At 44.2% G+C, this 19,263-nt stretch overlaps 1 pseudogene; it reads left to right on the top strand.

Moving 5' to 3' along the window:
- The first annotated feature begins 334 nt into the window (after positions 1–334).
- The window catches only part of LOC119336729, a 24,210-nt pseudogene continuing 5,281 nt past the window's right edge, over positions 335–19,263 (top strand).

Genomic DNA, 19,263 nt, shown 5'->3' on the forward strand with positions numbered 1-19,263 from the left:
CCCCTTCGTCAGTCCGACGTGGCGGGCGTGCCCGGGCACCCCCATATCCGGCCTATATTTGGGCTGGATATGAGGGTGCCGGTCAGCCCGGGCGTTTAAGGGTCATTTGAGGGGCCTGTCTGGGTCAAAAAATCATGACATGGCAGTGACCGGGTGACCCGTCTGGGCGTATGAGATGGGTTTGAGGGGTCCGATTGTAGATGCTCTTACTGGGTCATCGTGCCTCTATAAATGATAGAGCTGTTGCCGTATATAATGGACACATGGTGCAGTCAATCTAGCAGACTTGTAGCCACGAACTTGTAAAGCTAATAGGCATCACCTCTGAATCGCAATGAAGGAAGCGAGCGGCGTTCGCATGGTTACCGGGAACGGCGAAAACAGCTATGCCGCAAACTCCAGACTCCAGGTTTGTATCCTGCACTGTGTTGCAATTCATTCTCATTGCATGAACAATTTTCTGTGTTTCATGCATGTATGCAGGAGAAGGCCATTTTGAAGACAAGGCCGGTGCTTCACAAGGCCATAGAAGAGGTGTACAAGTCGCTCCCCAACCGACGGAGCCCGATGGTTGTCGCTGACCTCGGCTGCTCGTCGGGCCCGAACACTCTGCGCGTTGTCTCCAAGGTTATCGGCGCGGTCCAGTTCTACACTCAGAATCGGAAGAAGAACGACGCACCGTGGAGGTGCAGTTCTTCCTGAATGACCTACCAGGGAACGATTTCAACCTCGTCTTCCGGTCACTAGAGCAACTTGAAGATCACGGCGGGAAAGAGATGCTGTCCTACTATGTGGTAGGCCTGCCGAGATCCTACTACAGGAAGCTTTTCCCTTCCCGGAGCGTCCATTTCTTCCACTCGTCCTACTCCCTCATGTGGCGCTCTAAGGTATGCATGCATCATATTGTCTGCGACAACATCATAATTATGTCTTGGTGTTCAAGTTTTCGTTAATTAACGATGTGTAACATCGTTGTTCGCTAACTCAAGCTTTATTTATGCGGGCGTTGTCAGATATGAATGAACAAAACATGTTAGGTATTTTGATCAACTCCAAGATTGTACAGTCAATATTAATTTTAGGTGTAGTGGATCATATATCACTAGTAGAAAAGGGGGCAATGGTCCAGACAGGCCAGCCCATTTGTCAGGACCCCGACTCAATGCCACATCGATCTAGCATGTAACACCTCATATCACTTTGCGGCCTCACGCACGGTATCCCCACGGGTGTCGCCTTACCTTTGCCCGGGACCGTTTGTGCCTTTTGGCACACATATATGATAGTGTCGCTAGCATCCATATGATAAGGAGCCCGGGCTGACATGGCTAGTCGTGAACCCAAAGTGGCACTAACTTACAGGGACAGGCATCCATGACCCAGCAACGAACGTGTCGGTCATCAGCGAGTGAATCCGGGCTGTAGCAACTGGGCTAGCAGGACTCCGGTAAACCGGGCTGTAGCAGGCTAACAGGACTCCGGTATTCATTGCGTGACATTTCCCCGAGGGGACAGACACAGGAACGAAGGACACATGCCAGCTAGCCTAAGTGTTCCGGAGCAGTAGCAAGCTACCATGGCTCAGTGGAAACACTAGGAGACATTTCCTGGTAAGAGAGGCTACCAAGGATAAACAACTAGGTTGTCAGATCCCACACATACCAAGCATTTCAATAACATACACACAATATGCTCGATATATGCAAATACAACATGGTATCACAACATGACTCTACAACTCAAGTATTTTATTCAATAGGCTCCAAGGAGCGAGATATTACAAACATGGGTCTCATGACCCAACATTCAGAGCATACAAGTTAAAGCACATGCGGAAGCTTAACATGTCTGAGTACAGACATCTACAAATGAAAAAGGCTGAGAAGCCTGTCTATCTACCAGATCCTGCCGAAGGCACAAGATCGTAGCTGAGGTAACAAGCTAAACATCGAAGTCCACGTGGAACTACTAGCGAGACGGAAGTCTCTCTGCAAAAACATAAATTAAGCAACGTGAGTACAAATGTACCCAGCAAGACTTACATCAGATCTAACTACATATGCATCATTATTAACAAAGGGGTGGTGGGGTTTAACTGCAGCAAGCCAGCTTTGACTCGGTGGCTATCCTGAACTACGATTGCAAGCAACTCTTTTGAGGTGGCGCACACGAGTCCACATATTCACCTTATCAATACACCACTATGGATCCGCTCCCGTCTCCCTACGAGAACGCCATCCATAGCACTCATGCTTATCTTGCGTATTTTAGAGTATCCACTTTCACTTGTCTATGAACTGTACAGGCAACCCAGAAGTCCTTTACCGCGGACACGGCTATTCGAATAGATCATATTAACCCTGCAGGGGTGTACTTCTTCACACACGCTCTCACCACTTACCGCCGTTTACATGTACTCGGCAACCTTCAAGCGGAAGCCCAGCGAGGGTGTCGGCCACGTCCTGACTAACCACACAAGTCTCTCGTCCAGGTTTATCGCCTATTCGGGTTCCATCCGCAAGGAGATCCGGCCGGGGTGTCGCTCACGGCCCCAAACGATGTGAGCAGGGTTCCCAAGCCCACCATCCGGGTGCCACTTGGTACACCGTGCCACTGTGCCTAGTCTGTCCCAAGCCCACCTGTACCGGGTGCCACTTGGTAGACTACTAACACTACCTACAAACACCAGAAACTAGTTGCAACTCCTGGACAGAGATCAAGTTGATTAATAAGCCGAGAGGGGCCGAGTTACCGGAACCCAATGTGTGGTAGTAACTGTTCATGGATCACAAACACAGAACTCAGTTCCTGAGGACGGATGCAATGAGACAACCCACCATGTACTCCTACATGGCCTCTCACCGCTACCTTTACCAAATCGTGTTCACACACTTAGCTCTCAACAATAGGACATGTTCACACACCTCTGATTCATCCCCGATGAATCAGACCTGACTCAACTCTAAGCATTAGCAGGCATGAGAAACAAGCATGAATGAGTAGGCACAATAGGGCTCAAACAACTCCTACTCATGCTAGTGGGTTTCATCTATTTACTGTGGCAATGACAGGTCATGCAGAGGATAAAGGGGTTCAACTACCGCAGCAACTAACAGTTGTATCGTTGTTGTCCTAATGCAGTAAAATAGAGCAGGAGCGAGAAAGTAGGATTGTATCGGAATGAACAAGGGGGTTTTGCTTGCCTGGCACTTCTGAAGATAGTATAGTTCTTCATCGATGTCATCGATCACATCGTCAGTACACGTCTACTGAGAGGGGACAAACACCGGCAACAGAGAAAGAACACAATCAATGCAATGCAACAATATGATGCATGAGTGCGACATGGCAATATGCTGTGGTTTGAGCTAATGCAACTAGCAGCAAGTTAAATGGAGTTGGTTTGAATCCAAGATTCAAATTCAAACTCAATATGTGAGGGTTTAAATGCCATTATATGATTTGTGCTAAACAGCAGCTATAAGTTGTTTAACATGCATGAAAATGTTATAGATGGATAGATTGGATTTTTCTGATCATTTTTCATATATAATTTGTTTCATTTGGAGTTACGGTTGATTTTATATGATTTTTAGAAGTTTATACTATTTTCTAGAATTTCCTGAATAAAATTAAATCCAGAAAATAATTAACTGTGTCAGCATGACGTCGGGGTGACGTCATCAGGTCAAAGGCGCCAGCCCAGGTCAAACCTGACGGCTGGGGCCCACATGTCAGTGTAGCAACTAACTAACAGGGTTAGTTAGTGTTACGTTAGCACTAACCTAGGTTAATTAGGGCCTGGGCCCACTGGTCAGTAACTAACCTAACTAACCTAGATAGGATTAGCCCTAACTACTTAGTTAGTCGGGCGGGGCCCGCATGTCAGTGAGAGAGAGAGGGGTCAAACCTCTGGTTAGCCGGGGTCAAACCTCGCCGGTCAACACGGTCAGCCCACCGGCGTTTAGCCGCCGGCGACGACAGAGACGGCGGGGCGGCTCGGAAATGCTCTACAGGGCACCATTCGATGCGCGGGTTGCACCTATGGGTTCCTGGGAGTGAGGCGCATCCATTGGTGGCCGTGGTAGGAGCTGCGGTGGTCGGGATCGACGGCGGCGACCAAATCGGCGGCGGCCGGAGTTCGGGTGCTCGCGGTTTTGGTGCTATGACCTGCGGGAGGACCAGCCGTTTGCACCTACGGGGTCTACGAGAGATCACGAGCCCAACGGAGGTACGCACGAGAACATTTGGTCACCGGAGCCTCATCGGCGACGAGTTCGTGCGGCAGCGCGATTCGATCTTCAAGTGGGCGACGGCTACAGCAAGAAATCGAGGCGGGGAAGAGGGGGATTCGGTGCGGAAGCTCACAGCGGTTGTAGGGGTCGTTGAAGCGGCCTCGGGGAAGGCTTGACGGCGTCGGAATCCTGGCGGTGATCTCCTGTGGCCGAGGAAGAAGATGAGGTCGAGGACGACGCGTCGGGGCTCTTCCAGTCGCGTGACCCGACGGAGAGGACGAGGGAGGCACTACGGAGCTCGGGGGCGTGTCGGAGAGGAGAGGGGGTGGCGGTGGCCGCGAGGGCAGCAAGGGGCAGCGACGGTGGCGCTCGGCCGGTTGTGTGCGAGAGGGACAGAGGAGGGCAGAGGCGATGGGAGAGGTCGAGGGGGTTCCAGGGGTGTCGTGGCATCCTCAGGGTGACGGGAAGACAGGCAAGCAGGGTGGAGGTGGCCGGGGCGCGTGTGCGCCCACGGCGGCCACACGCCCTCCTGCCCACTGGCAGGAGGTTGAAGACAGTAGGAGAGAGGAAGAGGTGGGCTGGGCCTAACTGGGCCGGTCCTGTTGGGCCACCAGGTGAGGGCCAGGTAAGTTCTCTCTCTCTGGTTTCTCTATTTTAATTTCTGTTTTCTATTATTCTGTTATCTTTAGGTTTTTTTCTAAAAATACCTAGACCCTTTCAAAAATCACTAAACTGCACATGACCACTGTATAGAATATATCCAGCATGGAACATTTCAGTTTAGGAGTATTTGGACATTTAAAATATTTTATAGAATTTAAATGTCCAAATTCAAATACTTATGATTTAATTCAGTGACCTTAGGATGACCTAGAAAATTGTGCACCATTTTTGTCAGAGGTTTAAGACCAAGGCAAAGATGATGAACATTTTAGAAGGGCATTTCTGGTTCATTGAAAATGATTTTATGTTGAACCTATTTGATTTGATCTGGTGCTAGGGTTTGATCAGTCCCCATTTCAAGTTCATTTGAAAAGTTAAACATGATTCACACATGAAGGGCTAGCCTACTGCATACCAGGACCAGGGATGTGACAACTCGCCCCCACTAAACAAGAATCTTGTCCCGAGATTCAAGCATAGGATAGAATGAAGGGGAAACGCAACTAACACAATCTTCACGACCCAGGTTGCACTTCAAATGAACGTTGATTCAATCACCATCTTGTCTCGTCGTCTTGCTCTAAGAACTCAAGTCAACATGACAAAGAGAGGAGAAGGAGACTCTAGAAGGATCGATCTTCTCGAAGATCGAACAACTCAGGATTAACTCACGGAATGAGACATAGCAACATCTCTCGAGCTGGGACACGAAGCACACATCTAGAGGGATGGAGTGGAACAGATGACGAGGGGTCACTAGGTAGACAACAATTCCACACTTAAGAAGGTGGTGAACGGTAGTCAACGTAGCGAGGAGTTGAGTTGCCATGATACCATACGGGGCACCTTAGGGAAGGTGACTCGTAGAAATATCCCCTTAATTGGCAAAAAGAATTACCTTTGATTCAGAGATCATTGAAACTCTTCATACCAGCTTAAGGCAAATCACAAACGATTATTTGGAGGAGTTCGGTAGAATGACATACTCGGACTAGAATGGATGATGTGCACTACCTTGTTGAAGACAACGCAAGGGATGATTTTGCTTGCGCGTGCTCTCAGGAACTTGAGCATTTCCCTATTCATCAAGGTTTTACCAACATCCGTGTCAACGATCCTGGCAACACATCTTACTACCATGATGAATAGTGGTGGACGATGCAGATGCAAAGGAAGATAACACCTTCTCAGATTTCACCTTAGCGAGGCCAAGGAAACAAAATCTGGAGGATCGACCAAGAGACATTTAGCACTCCGCTTCTAATGTTCTCCTTGATGTACTAGTGTAACCCATTCATAGATATGGTTTGATATCTAAAACACCAAGTAAAAGGTCAGACTTCGGGGACACAAAAATCCATAAGGAACGACTAGGGAGTAAATCCTACGAAATCCTTATGGGAGGTGGCCAACTTTCTCAATCAAGATACTACAACAATAGGTCTTCCGGCTGGGTGTGTTGGCCACGACATCCACTTTACCGGGTTACAGAGAGACCAATATAATAGTTCTTGGGAAAACGTTCCAACCATCATATCAGCCTGAGATTCAGATCTGGTTGGTGTCAGAATATTCCAAACTCATCAAGTCTAGAAAGAAAAGGATAGTTTGCAACACAAATCGACGAGACGACGTTGCGAGATTCTCGGGAAATGGACTACGATAGTAAGCTCCAAAACATGAGCGGGTTCTGCTACACACATGTGAACACGTTGTCCCAGACAAGCATGACCACATAGTAGTCTTGCAATAGAACACTACCGAGTTCAGATGGGGAACCATCATTAATGATATCGAAGTCTCCGCGCGGAAGTCTAAAGGATTAACACTTTAGAACAGACTCCTTTATCTTGAACAAATCAATCAGTGGCTTGGCGTGCTAGGGATACATATGGAATGAAGGTAGATAGTCTCACAAACCAATGTATACTTTGCACATGCATGACTGACTTGGGATGTTTCCAGAGGAGGCAACATTGACTTTCTCGAATTCACGACGGCAACTTGCATCAAATGCACATGTATTAGAGGAAGTCACTTCTTTCATCCAAACATAGACTTCATGAACAGGACATGAAGATAATGCTTGTAAAGTTTCCAACACTAGCTTAATGTTCAACAAAATCATGGAGGAGATAAGGATGTTGTCGATGGGCTCAACAACAATTCATCCAGACTCCCATGGAGATGGAATTCCATAACTATGTGAACAAGGTGATAGTATTGGTCAGACCCAAAAGATATAATGGTGTATGCTCGAGGAAAATCCACGAGTAAGACAACATTACGAACATCATTGGTTCTGATTTGATTTGATGATAGCCCATACTCAAATCAAGGGTTTGGGGTAAGACAATAAATCCAACAATTGACCACGAGGATCAATCAATGAAGATATCATCTTTCTTCAACACACACACACACACACACACACACACACACACACACACACACACACACAAAGATATCCCTTTGGAATGAACTGAGTCGGACAAGCTTCTATCTTCCAACTCTCCAAGTTGTTGTTCAGCTTAACCAACTAGCTCAGGGGTACCCAACACAGATTCTTGGAGAAGGGGTGGTTACAAGCAACCAACTTGCTCACGAACTCAACATAGTGGTCAAGTGACGACCTGGTGATACTTCCGAGAAGATATTCAGAAAATCACGAACCACCGATATGTTACTAAGCTCGAGCACAATCTTGCTTTTCAGGGCAAGATGATATGATCAATAGAGCGAGGGATTGATACAATCCTAACTCATTGATCAGAGGGTGCATCGGAAATAAGGACTAGGTAGCACGATCAATCTTAGAATGATGATTTCATAACCAACACACTAAGAATGAGATTTTCGTCCATTAATCACTAAGCAACATGGTTGCTAGGAGTATTGATTTCACACATCATAGTTAACATGTCGACATTTCGGTTGCAACAACACGGAACCGAGGAATGAACAATGATGGCAAGAAGTATTACTACGTCAAGAATTCATAAGAGGTGGTGCAATTCTCATGACACTCTTGACATAAAGATGGTAACACTCCAAGGTAGAGCAGAGCAAAAGCTAGATTGGCATTTTGGTCTGTGGAATACAACTGCTTTGACCCAATCCTAAATATGGATAAGGTACTGGAGTTTGTTTCTCCTAGTCATTCCAGAATAGAATGGCTTAACAGACCACAAGAATAATAGGCATCGACGAAAGAATGCACACATACTCTAGACTATCGATTGATAGACGCGGGTCAGAATACAACTAAAGGGGAACAACTCAAAAGAACATATGATTTTCTGAGTTGTGGATGCATGGATTAGCACGTCAAACGAGTTCAACATATTTCTTCCGGACAACCCATGCGGAAAGGTAGAACTGGCAGAGTCACAACATAGAATCGAGAACTCATCAAGAGCTCTGGTTGTGATTTTTTAGTTCAAAGAACTTCTGCCATAAACGGTTCATAGTATTTGGAAGAAGGAAATACCACAGACCTCGAGGACTAACGCAAAGGTTACTAATAACCTAAGGGAGCTAGAAATTACTATCAACATGAAGTAAGTAGGGTGAATCTCGGGTTCAAAACCCAGAAGTAGAATGCCTACTAACTAAATGGCATCACGGGATGCTTTCGAGAATGAAGGCCAGAATCATCACACTGGGAACACAAATCATGGCTAGATTACTAGATGATCCCCTAAGACATCTAAGGTCATAATAATAGCTCCGACATATATGTTAAGGCAACAGAGTACCTCAACTCACCGATTAGTGTGGTTAATCTGGCCCAAAGGACATCGGAACGGGAGGAAGGGATTTTGCAATTGCATCAGATTATTTAGAAACCTGGGATGACTCGGACAGCATAACAGTTGTAAATGCTCAAAAGATTGGAGACATGCTACAAAAATGGTGCCATAGCCACTTGAACATCATAACAACAAGGTTCTGAGATCAACTATGAATACACGGAGATAGTAGAAACTGAACTGAGGCTTGGATCCAACAATCTTATAAGTCTACGGATTAGTAACACGTGATCCTAATAGAAAGAAGAGAGAGCCTAGTTCCTTAACCCCGTAGGAAAGATAGGATGACTCGGATCAGAAGGGCATGAGGTAAAGGAGTAAAAAGAGCCTTACGTTCCATCCCACAATCAATTCCCTTATATAACTAAAGAATTTCTAGACTCAACTTCGACTAGTTTGGCTTGGTAATCCTACAGGCAGTCAAGCTCTGATACCAAAGCTGTCAGGACCCCGACTCAATGCCACATCGATCTAGCATGTAACACCTCATATCACTTTGCGGCCTCACGCACGGTATCCCCACGGGTGTCGCCTTACCTTTGCCCGGGAGCATTTGCGCCTTTTGGCACACATATATGATAGTGTCGCTAACATCCATATGATAAGGAGCCCGGACTGACATGGCTAGTTGTGAACCCAAAGTGGCACTAACTTACAGGGACAGGCATACATGACCCAGCAACGAACGTGTCGGTCATCAGCGAGTGAATCCGGGTTGTAGCAACTGGGCTAGCAGGACTTTGGTAAACCGGGCTGTAGCAGGCTAACAGGACTCCGGTATTCATTGCGTGACATTTCCCCGAGGGGACAGACACAGGAATGAAGAAGGACACATGCCAGCCAGCCTAAGTGTTCCGGAGCAGTAGCAAGCTACCATGGCTCAGTGGAAACACTAGGAGACATTTCTTGGTAAGAGAGGCTACCAAGGATAAACAACTAGGTTGTCAGATCCCACACATACCAAGCATTTCAATAACATACACACAATATGCTCGATATGTGCAAATACAACATGGCATCACAACATGACTCTACAACTCAAGTATTTTATTCAATAGGCTCCGAGGAGCGAGATATTACAAACATGGGTCTCATGACCCAACATTCAGAGCATACAAGTTAAAGCACATGCGGAAGCTTAACATGTCTGAGTACAGACATCTACAAATGAAAAAGGTTGAGAAGCCTGTCTATCTACCAGATCCTGCCGAAGGCACAAGATCGTAGCTGAGGTAACAAGCTAAACGTCGAAGTCCACGTGGAACTACTAGCCAGACGGAAGTCTCTCTACAAAAACATAAATTAAGCAACGTGAGTACAAATGTACCCAGCAAGACTTACATCAGATCTAACTACATATGCATCATTATCAACAAAAGGGTGGTGGGGTTTTACTGCAGCAAGCCAGCTTTGACTCGGTGGCTATCCTGAACTACGACTGCAAGCAACTCTTTTGAGGTGGCGCACACGAGTCCACATATTCACCATATCAATACACCACTATGGATCCGCTCCCGTCTCCCTACGAGAACGCCATCCATAGCACTCACGCTTATCTTGCGTATTTCAGAGTATCCACTTTCACTTGTCTATGAACTGTACAGGCAACCCAGAAGTCCTTTACCGCGGACACGGCTATTCGAATAGATCATATTAACCCTGCAGGGGTGTACTTCTTCACACACGCTCTCACCACTTACCGCAGTTTACACAACATGTACTCGGCAACCTTCAAGCGGAAGCCCAGCGAGGGTGTCGGCCACGACCTGACTAACCACACAAGTCTCTCGTCCAGGTTTATCGCCAATTCGGGTTCCATCCGCAAGGAGATCCGGCCGGGGTGTCGCTCACGGCCCCAAACGATGTGAGCAGGGTTCCCAAGCCCACCATCCGGGTGCCACTTGGTACACCGTGCCACTGTGCCTAGTCTGTCCCAAGCCCACCTATACCGGGTGCCACTTGGTAGACTACTAACACTACCTACAAACACCAGAAACTAGTTGCAACTCCTGGACAGAGATCAAGTTGATTAATAAGCCGAGAGGGCCGAGTTACCGGAACCCAATGTGTGGTAGTAACTGTTCATGGATCACAAACACAGAACTCAGTTCCTGAGGACGGATGCAATGAGACAACCCACCATGTACTCCTACATGGCCTCTCACCGCTACCTTTACCAAATCGTGTTCACACACTTAGCTCTCAACAATAGGACATGTTCACACACCTCTGATTCATCCCCGATGAATCAGACCTGACTCAACTCTAAGCAGTAGCAGGCATGAGAAACAAGCATGAATGAGTAGGCACAACAGGGCTCAAACAACTCCTACTCGTGCTAGTGGGTTTCATCTATTTACTATGGCAATGACAGGTCATGCAGAGGATAAAGGGGTTCAACTACCGCAGCAACTAACAGTTGTATCGTTGTTGTCCTAATGCACTAAAATAGAGCAGGAGCGAGAAAGTGGGATTGTATCGGAATGAACGAGGGGGTTTTGCTTGCCTGGCACTTCTGAAGATAGTATAGTTCTTCATCGGTGTCATCGATCACATCGTAGGTACACGTCTACTGAGAGGGGACAAACACCGGCAACAGAGAAAGAACACAATCAATGCAATGCAACAATATGATGCATGAGTGTGACATGGCAATATGCTGTGGTTTGAGCTAATGCAACTAGCAGCAAGTTAAATGGAGTTCGTTTGAATCCAAGATTCAAATTCAAACTCCATATGTGAGGGTTTAAATGCCATTATATGATTTGTGCTAAACAGCAGTTATAAATTGTTCTAACATGCATGAAAATGGTACAGATGGATAGATTGGATTTTTCTGATCATTTTTCATATATAATTTGTTTCATTTGGAGTTACGGTTGATTTTATATGATTTTTAGAAGTTTATACTATTTTCTGGAATTTCCTGAATAAAATTAAATCCAGAAAATAATTAACTGCGTCAGCATGACGTCGGGGTGATGTCATCAGGTCAAAGGCGCCAGCCCAGGTCAAACCTGACGGCTGGGGCCCACATGTCAGTGTAGCAACTAACTAACAAGGTTAGTTAGTGTTACGTTAGCACTAACCTAGGTTAATTAGGGCCTGGGCCCACTGGTCAGTAACTAACCTAACTAGCCTAGATAGGATTAGCCCTAACTACTTAGTTAGCCGGGGGGGCCCGCATGTCAGTGAGAGAGAGGGGTCAAACCTCTGGTTAGCCGGGGTCAAACCTCGCCGGTCAACACGGTCAGCCCGCCAGCGTTTAGCCGCCGGCGACGCAGAGACGGCGGGGCGGCTCGGAAATGCTCTACAGGGCACCATTCGATGCGCGGGTTGCACCTATGGGTTCCTGGGAGTGAGGCGCATCCATTGGTGGCGGTGGTAGGAGCTGCGGTGGTCGGGATCGACGGCGGCGACCAAATCGGCGGCGGCCAGAGTTCGGGTGCTCGCGGTTTTGGTGCTACGGCCTGCGGGAGGACCAACCGTTTGCATCTACGGGGTCTTCGAGAGATCACGAGCCCAATGGAGGTATGCACGAGACCATTTGGTCACCGGAGCCTCGTCGGCAACGAGTTCGTGCGGCGGCACGGTTCGGTCTTCAAGTGGGCGACGGTTACAGCAAGAAATCGAGGCGGGGAAGAGGGGGATTCGGTGCGGAAGCTCACAGCGGTTGCAGGGGTCGTTGAAGCGGCCTCGGGGAAGGCTTGACGGCGTCGGAATCCCGGCGGTGATCTCCTGTGGCCAAGGAAGAAGATGAGGTCGAGGACGACGCGTCGGGGCTCTTCCAGTCGCGTGACCCGACGGAGAGGACGAGGGAGGCACTACGGAGCTCGGGGGCGCATCAGAGAGGAGAGGGGTAGCGGTGGCCGCGAGGGCAGCAAGGGGCAGCGACGGTGGCGCTCGGCCGGTTGTGTGCAAGAGGGACAGAGGAGGGGAGAGGCGATGGGAGAGGTCGAGGGGGTTCCAGGGGTGTCGTGGCATCCTCAGGGCAACGGGGAGACAGGCAAGCAGGGTGGAGGTGGCCGGGGCGCGTTTGCGCCCACGGCGGCCACACGCCCTCCTGCCCACTGGCAGGAGGTTGAAGACAGTAGGAGAGAGGAAGAGGTGGGTTGGGCCTAACTGGGCCGGTCCTGTTGGGCTACCAGGTGAGTGCCAGGTAAGTTCTCTCTCTCTCTCTGGTTTCTCTATATTAATTTCTGTTTTCTATTATTCTATTATCTTTAGGGTTTTTCTAAAAATACCTAGACCCTTTCAAAAATCACTAAACTGCACATGACCACTGTATAGAATATATCCAGCATGGAACATTTTAGTTTAGGAGTATTTGGACATTTAAAATATTTTATAGAATTTAAATGTCCAAATTCAAATACTTATGATTTAATTCAGTGACCTTAGGATGACCTAGAAAATTGTGCACCATTTTTGTCAGAGGTTTAAGACCAAGGCAAAGATGATGAACATTTTAGAAGGGCATTTTAGGTTCATTGAAAATGATTTTAAGTTGAACCTATTTGATTTGATCTGGTGCTAGGGTTTGATTAGTCCCCATTTCAAGTTCATTTGAAAAGTTAAACATGATTCACACATGAAGGGCTAGCCTACTGCATACCAGGACCAGGGATGTGACACCATTAGTCCCGGTTCACTCCAGAACTGGGACCAATGGGAGTAGTTGACCCGGTTCGTGAGCCCCGGGGGCCGGCCGGGCCACGTGGGCCATTGGTCCCGGTTCGTCTGGGCCTTTTGGTCCCGGTTGGTGGGACGAACCGGGACTAAAGGGCCTCGCTCCTGGCCCACCACCATTGGTCTCGGTTGGTGGCCTGAACCGAGACCAAAGGCTTCCCTTTGGTCCCCGTTCGTGCCACGAAACGGGACTAAAGAGTTGGTCCTCGTTGCGGTCAGTGTTTAGTCCCACCTCGCCAACCGAAGGGCGCTCACACCGGTTTATAAGCCCCTCCCTCTCTGCCTTGTTGAGCTCCTCTTAAAATGAAAATAGATGCCCTTATAGAGGGAATTTGACCTAAATTCATACTGAATTTCTCTGAAGTTTGTAGAAATTTATTATGAATTTAGGTTGAGTTTTCTCTATAAGCGCATCTATGCTCATTTTATAGTAAAGTTAATCACAACTATTTTTTCTTCTATTTATTTATGAGTAGTTTTTTATATATTTTTTCTTTTCTACTATATATATTTTTTTCTATTTATTCCTGAGTTGTAATAAGTCATTAAAAATAAGCATCTATGCTCATTTTTTTAGTAAAGTTAATCACAACCGGGACTAAAGGGCCTCGCTCCTGGCCCACCACCATTGGTCCCGGGTGGTGGCCTGAACCGGGACCAAAGGCTTCCCTTTAGTCCTAGTTCGTGCCATGAACCGGGACTAAAGGGTTGGTCCTCGTTGCGATCAGTGTTTAGTCCCACCTCGCCAATCGAAGGGCGCTCACACCGGTTTATAAGCCCCACCCTCTCTGCCTTGTTGAGTTCCTCTAAAAATGAAAATAGATGCCCTTATAGAGGGAATTTGACATAAATTCATACTGAATTTCTCTGAAGTTTGTAGAAATTTATTATGAATTTAGGTTGAATTTTTCTAGAAGCGCATCTATGCTTATTTTTTAGTAAAGTTAATCACAACTATTTTTTCTTCTATTTATTTCTGAGTAGTTTTTTATATAGTTTTTTATTTTCTACTATATTTTTTTTCTATTTATTCCTGAGTTGTAATAAGTCATTAAAAATAAGCATCTATGCTCATTTTTTTAGTAAAGTTAATCACAACCGGGACAAAAGGGCCTCGCTCCTGGCCCACCATCATTAGTCCCGGTTGGTGGCCTGAACCAGGACCAAAGGATTCCCTTTAGTCCCGGTTCGTGCCACGAACCGGGACTAAAGGGTTGGTCCTCGTTGCGGTCAGTGTTTAGTCCCACCTTGCCAACCGAAGGGCGCTCACACCGGTTTATAAGCCCCTCCCTCTCTGCCTTGTTGAGTTCCTCTCAAAATGAAAATAGATGCCCTTATAGAGGGAATTTGACCTAAATTCATACTGAATTTCTCTGAAGTTTGTAGAAATTTATTATGAATTTAGGTTGAATTTTCTCTATAAGCGCATCTATGCTCATTTTTTAGTAAAGTTAATCACAACTATTTTTTCTTCTATTTATTTCTGAGTAGTTTTTTATATAGTTTTTTTCTTTTCTACTATATATTTTTTTCTATTTATTTCTGAGTTGTAATAAGTCATTAAAAATAAGCATCTATGCTCATTTTTTTAGTAAAGTTAATCACAACCGGGACAAAAGGGCCTCGCTCCTGGCCCACCATCATTAGTCCCGGTTGGTGGCCTGAACCGGGACCAAAGGCTTCCCTTTAGTCCCGGTTCATGCCACGAATCGAGACTAAAGGGTTGGTCCTCGTTGCGGTCAGTGTTTAGTCCCACCTCGCCAACCGAAGCGCGCTCACACCGGTTTATAAGCCCCTCCCTCTCTGCCTTGTTGAGTTCCTCTCAAAATGAAAATAGATGCCCTTATAGAGGGAATTTGACCTAAATTCATACTGAATTTCTCTGAAGTTTGTAGAAATTTATTATGAATTTACGTTGAATTTTCTCTATAAGCGCATCTATGCTCATTCTTTTAGTAAAGTTAATCACAACTATTTTTTCTTCTATTTATTTCTGAGTAGTTTTTTATATAGTTTTTTTCCTTTTCTGCTATATATATATATTTTTTTTTATTTATTTCTGAGTTGTAATAAGTCATTAAAAATAAGCATCTATGCTCATTTTTTTAGTAAAATTAATAACAACCGGGACTAAAGGGCCTCGCTCCAGGCCCACCACCATTGGTCCCGGTTGGTGGCCTGAACCGGGACCAAAGGCTTCCCTTTAGTCCGAGTTCGTGCCACGAATCGGGACTAAAGGGTTGGTCCTCGTCGCGGTCAGTGTTTAGTCCCACCTCACCAAGCGAAGGGCGCTCACACCGATTTATAAGCCCCTCCCTCTCTGCCTTGTTGAGCTCCTCTCAAAATGAAAATAGATGCCCTTATAGAGGGAATTTGACCTAAATTCATACTGAATTTCTCTAAAGTTTGTAGAAATTTATTATGAATTTAGGTTGATTTTTCTCTATCAGTGCATCTATGCTCATTTTTTAGTAAAGTTAATCACAACTATTTTTTCTTCTATTTATTTCTGAGTAGTTTTTTATATAGTTTTTTCTTTTCTGCTATATATATATTTTCTATTTATTTCTGAGTTGTAATAAGTCATTAGAAATAAGCATCTATGCTCATTTTTTTAGTAAAGTTAATCACAACCGGGACTAAAGGGCCTCGCTCCTGGCCCACCACCATTGATCCCGGTTGGTGGCCTGAACCGGGACCAAAGGCCTCCCTTTAGCCCCAGTTCGTGCCACGAACCGGGACTAAAGGGTTGGTCCTCGTTGCGGTCAGTGTTTAGTCCCACCTCGCGAACCGAAGGGCCCTCACACCGGTTTATAAGCCCCTCCCTCTCTGCCTTGTTGAGCTCCTCTCAAAATGAAAATAGATGCCCTTATAGAGGGAATTTGACCTAAATTCATACTGAATTTCTCTGAAGCTTGTAGAAATTTATTATGAATTTAGGTTGAATTTTCTCTATAAGAGCATGTATGCTCATTTTTTTAGTAAAGTTAATCACAACTATTTTTTCTTCTATTTATTTCTGAGTTGTTTTTTATATAGTTTTTTTTTCTTTTCTCCTATATATATATTTTTTCTATTTATTTCTGAGTTGTAGTAAGTCATTAAAAATAAGCATCTATGCTCATTTTTTTAGTAAAGTTAATCACAACTATTTTTTTCTATTTATTTCTGAGTAGTTTTTTATAAAGTTTTTTTTCTTTTCTGCTATATATATTTTTTTCTATTTATTTCTCAGTTGTAATAAGTCATTAAAAATAAGCATCTATGCTCATTTTTTTAGTAAAGTTAATCACAACTATTTTTTCTTCTATTTCTTTCTCACTAGTTTTTTATATAGTTTTTTTATTTTCTGCTATATATATTTTTTTCTATTTATTTCTGAGGTTTAATAAGTCATTAAAAATAAGCATCTATGCTCATTTTTTTAGTAAAGTTAATCACAACCGGGACTAAAGGGCCTCGCTCCTGGCCCACCACCATTGGTCCCGGTTGGTGGCCTGAACCAGGACCAAAGGCTTCCCTTTAGTCCCAGTTCGTGCCACGAACCGGGACTAAAGGGTTGGTCCTCGTCGCGGTCAGTGTTTAGTCCCACCTCGCCAACCGAAGGGCGCTCACACCGATTTATAAGCCCCTCCCTCTCTGCCTTGTTGAGCTCCTCTCAAAATGAAAATAGATGCCCTTATAGAGGGAATTTGACCTAAATTCATACTGAATTTCTCTGAAGTTTGTAGAAATTTATTATGAATTTAGGTTGATTTTTCTCTATCAGTGCATCTATGCTCATTTTTAGTAAAGTTAATCACAACTATTTTTTCTTCTATTTATTTCTGAGTAGTTTTTTATATAGTATTTTTCTTTTCTGCTATATATATATTTTTTCTATTTATTTCTGAGTTGTAATAAGTCATTAAAAATAAGCATCTATGCTCATTTTTTTAGTAAAGTTAATCACAACTGGGACTAAAGGGCCTCGCTCCTAGCCCACCACCATTGATCCCGGTTGGTGGCCTGAACCGGGACCAAAGGCTTCCCTTTAGTCCCAGTTAAAGCCACGAACCGGGACTAAAGGGTTGGTCCTCGTTGCGGTAAGTGTTTAGTCCCACCTCGCCAACCGAAGGGCCCTCACACTGGTTTATAAGCCCCTCCCTCTCTGCCTTGTTGAGCTCCTCTCAAAATGAAAATAGATGCCCTTATAGAAAGAATTTGACCTAAATTGATACTGAATTTCTCTGAAGTTTGTAGAAATTTATTATGAATTTAGGTTGAATTTTCTCTATAAGCGCATGTATGCTCATTTTTTAGTAAAGTTAATCACAACTATTTTTTCTTCTATTTATTTCTGAGTAGTTTTTTATATAGTTTTTTTTCTTTTCTGCTATATATATATATTTTTTCTATTTATTTCTGAGTTGTAGTAAGTCATTAAAAATAAGCATCTATGCTCATTTTTTTAGTAAAGTTAATCACAACCGGGACTAAAGGGCCTCGCTCCTGGCCCACCACCATTGGTCCCGGTTGGTGGCCTGAACTGGGACCAAAGGCTTCCCTTTAGTCCCAGTTCATGCCACGAACCGGGACTAAAGGGTTGGTCCACGTTGCGGTCACTGTTTAGTCCCACGTCGCCAACCGAAAGGCCCTCACACCGGTTTATAAGCCCCTCCCTCTCTGCCTTGTTGAGCTCCTCTCAAAATGGAAATAGATGCCCTTATAGAGGGAATTTGACCTAAATTCATACTGAATTTCTCTGAAGTTTGTAGAAATTTATTATGAATTTAGGTTGAATTTTCTCCATAAGCGCATATATGCTCTTTTTTAGTAAAGTTAATCACTACTATTTTTTCTTCTATTTATTTCTAAGTTGTTTTTTATATAGTTTTTTTTCTTTTCTGCTATATATATTTTTTTCTATTTATTTCTGAGTTGTAGTAAGTCATTAAAAATAAGCATCTATGCTCATTTTTTTTAGTAAAGTTAATCACAACTATTTTTTTTCTATTTATTTCTGAGTAGTTTTTATAAAGTTTTTTTTTCTTTTCTGCTATATATATTTTTTCTATTTATTTCTCAGTTGTAATAAGTCATTAAAAATAAGCATCTATGCTCATTTTTTTAGTAAAGTTAATCTCAACTATTTTTTCTTCTATTTATTTCTGAGTAGTTTTTTATATAGTATTTTTCTTTTCTGCTATATATATTTTTTTCTATTTATTTCTGAGTTGTAATAAGTCATTAAAAATAAGCATCTATGCTCATTTTTTTAGTAAAGTTAATCACAACCGGGACTAAAGGGCCTCGCTCCTGGCCCACCACCATTGGTCCCGGTTGGTGGCCTGAACCGGGACCAAAGGCTTCCCTTTAATCCCAGTTCGTGCCACGAACCGGGACTAAAGGGTTGGTCCTTGTTGCGGTCAGTGTTTGCTCCCACGTCGCCAACCGAAAGGCCCTCACACCGGTTTATAAGCCCCTCCCTCTCTGCCTTGTTGAGCTCCTCTCAAAATGAAAATAGATGCCCTTATAGAGGGAATTTGACCTAAATTCATACTGAATTTCTCTGAAGTTTGTAGAAATTTATTATGAATTTAGGTTGAATTTTCTCTATAAGCGCATATATGCTCATTTTTTTAGTAAAGTTAATCACAACTATTTTTTCTTCTATTTATTTCTGAGTAGTTTTTTATATAGTTTTTTTTCTTTTCTGCTATATATATATATATATTTTTTTTTCTATTTATTTCTGAGTTGTAATAAGTCATTAAAAATAAGCATCTATGCTCATTTTTTAGTAAAGTTAATCACAACTATTTTTTCTTCTATTTATTTCTGAGTAGTTTTTTATAAATTTTTTTCTTTTCTGCTATATTTTT

The sequence above is a fragment of the Triticum dicoccoides genome, chromosome 7B, assembly GCF_002162155.2.
Source record: "Triticum dicoccoides isolate Atlit2015 ecotype Zavitan chromosome 7B, WEW_v2.0, whole genome shotgun sequence".
NCBI classification, from domain to species: domain Eukaryota; kingdom Viridiplantae; phylum Streptophyta; class Magnoliopsida; order Poales; family Poaceae; genus Triticum; species Triticum dicoccoides.